Source organism: Onychomys torridus, chromosome 6, assembly GCF_903995425.1.
Source record: "Onychomys torridus chromosome 6, mOncTor1.1, whole genome shotgun sequence".
NCBI lineage: Eukaryota > Metazoa > Chordata > Mammalia > Rodentia > Cricetidae > Onychomys > Onychomys torridus.
Window position 1 is genome coordinate 712,981 of NC_050448.1, and position 2,648 is coordinate 715,628.

The following is a 2,648-nucleotide window of genomic DNA, read 5'->3' on the forward strand; positions in this document are numbered from 1 at the left end:
ACTATGTTGATTCTACCTGTCCATGAGCATGGGAGATCTTTCCATTTTCTGATATCTTCTTCACTTTCTTTCTTCAGAGACTTAAGGTTCTTATCATATAGGTCTTTCACTTGCTTAGTTAGAGTTACCTCCAGATATTTTATATTATTTGTGGCTGTTGTAAAGGGTTATGTTTCTCTGATTTCTTTCTCAGCCCATTTTTCATTTGTATATAGGAGGGCAACTGATTTTTGGGGTGGGTTAATCTTGTATCCTGCCATCTTACTGAATGTGTTTATCAGCTGTAGGAGTTCCCTGGTAGAATTTTTGGGGTCACTTATGTATAGCATCATATCATCTGCAAATAATGAAAGTGTGACTTCTTCCTTTCCAATTTGTATCTCTTTGATCTATTTTTGTTGTCCTATTGCTCTAGTTAGAACTTCAAGTACTATATTGAATAAGTACGGGGAGAGTGGACAGTCTTGTCTTTTTCCTGATTTTAGTGGAATTGTTTTGAGTTTCTCTCCATTTAATTTTATGTTGGCTGTCGGCTTGCTGTAAATTGCCTTTATTATGTTTAGGAATGTTCCTTGTATTCCTGATCTCTCTAGAACCTTTATCATGAAGGGGTGTTGGATTTTGTCAAAGGCTTTTTCAGCATCCAATGAGGTGTTCATGTAGTTTTTTTTTCTTTTAGTTTGTTTATATGTTGTATTACATTGACAGATTTTCATATGTTGAACCATCCTTGTATCATTGGGATAAAGCCTACTTGGCCATGGTGGATATTTTTTTGATGTGTTCCTGGATTCAGTTTGCCAGTACTTTATTGAGTATTTTTGCATCAGTGTTCATGAGGGAGATTGGTCTGTAATTCTCTTTCTTTGTTGCATCTTTATGTGGTTTGAAATTCAGGGTAGCTGTAGCCTCATAAAAAGAATTTGGTAAAGTTCCTTCTGTTTCTGTGGTGTGGAACAATTTGAAGAGTATTGGCATTAACTCTTCTTTGAAAATCTGATAGAATTCTGTGCTGAAACCATCTGGTCCTGGGCTTTTTTTTGTTTTGGAGACTTAATGACCATTTCTATTTCCTTAGGGGTTATTGGTCTATTTAAATAGTTTATCTGGTCTTGATTTAAATTTGGTATGGGGGGTTGGGGATTTAGCTCAGTGGTAGAGCGCTTGCCAAGCAAGCGCAAGGCCCTGGGTTTGGTTCTCAGCTCTGGAAAAAAAATTGGTATGGGGTACCTATCCCAAAATTTGTCCATTTCGTTCAAATTTTCCAATTTTGTGGAGTACAAGTTTTTAAGTATGACCTGATGATTCTCTGGATTTCTTCATTGTCTGTTGTTATGTCCCCCTTTTCATTTCTGATTTTGTTTATTTGGATGCTTTCTCTGCTTTTTGGTTAACTTGGATAAGAGCTTATCTTGTTGATTTTCTCAAAGAACCAACTCTTTGTTTCATTGATTCTTTGTATTGTTCTCTTTGTTTCTATTTTATTGATTTCAAACCTCAATTTGATTATTTCCTGGTGTCTGTTTCTCCTTGGTGAGTTTGCTTCTTCTTGTTCTAGAGCTTTCAGTTGTGCTGTTAAGTCACTAGTGTGAGATTTCTCCAACTCTTTATGTGGCATTTAGAGCTATGAATTTTCCTCTTAGCACTGCTTTTATGGTGTCCCATAAGTTTGGGTATGTTGTACATTCATTTTCATTGAATTCTAGGAAATCTTTAATTTAATTTAAGCTTTAGTAATATTTATTTTTTTTCTTTTTCAGAGGGTTTTATTACAAGATAGCATCTAGAACATGATTCATTCACAAGAGCAAAATTAAGTGTTTTTTCTCATTTTGCTCTTCAAAAATGCATGGTAGTTCAAATGCAAACATCCCTAACATGCCTCTGTATAGGATACAAAAATGATACTTCATTGAAAATGTTTCTCCATTTTCAGCTGAGGTGAGATTTGTTGGGAAATCTCTGTAACAACCTGGTCATCTTGTGAGGGGGTAAACTCTCAGACTGCTCTGGAGTCTCCTGGATTGATCTCATCTTTCCAGCTTCCTGAGCCCTGGATGAACAATCAAATAAGTCTTGGATCTCTTTTCTGCATGCCTCATCGCAGAATTCATTCTGCTTCCAACAAGCCATCATTATTGACATCTCCATGATACAGGTCGCCTAGCGCTTCTCTGTTCCCAGCGCGGTTAGCTAGGATTGGAGGCTTGTTGGGTTTCAGGACAGGCTTCCATGGGTTAAAAAACTGTGCCAGGCGGCCAAGCAAGCTGGGCATTGCCATTTTTAGTAATGTTTCTTTTACATATGTGGGTGCCCTTGTGTTTGGGGCATAAATGTCCAGAATTGAGACTTCATCTTGGTTATTTTTATTTTTTTGGTGGTAGTGTGTGTGTACTTCTCTTCTTTGGGGTTTACTGCTGAGGTGTTATCTATTGCCTGTGTTTTCATGGGTGTATCTGACTTCCTTAGGTTGGAATTCTCCTTCTAGTGCTTTCTGTAGGGATTTGTTTGTGGATAAGTATTGTTTAAATCTGATTTTGTCTTGGAAGGTCTTGTTCACTCCATCTATGATGATTGGAAGTTTTGCTGAGTATATTAGTCTAGGCTGGCATCCATGGTCTCTTAGTGTCTGCATTATATCTGTCCAG

At 37.2% G+C, this 2,648-nt stretch overlaps 1 pseudogene; it reads right to left on the reverse strand.

The window, feature by feature from the left end:
- Positions 1-1,914: 1,914 nt before the first annotated feature.
- Positions 1,915-2,281, reverse strand: LOC118585234 (annotated as a pseudogene).
- Positions 2,282-2,648: the final 367 nt, after the last annotated feature.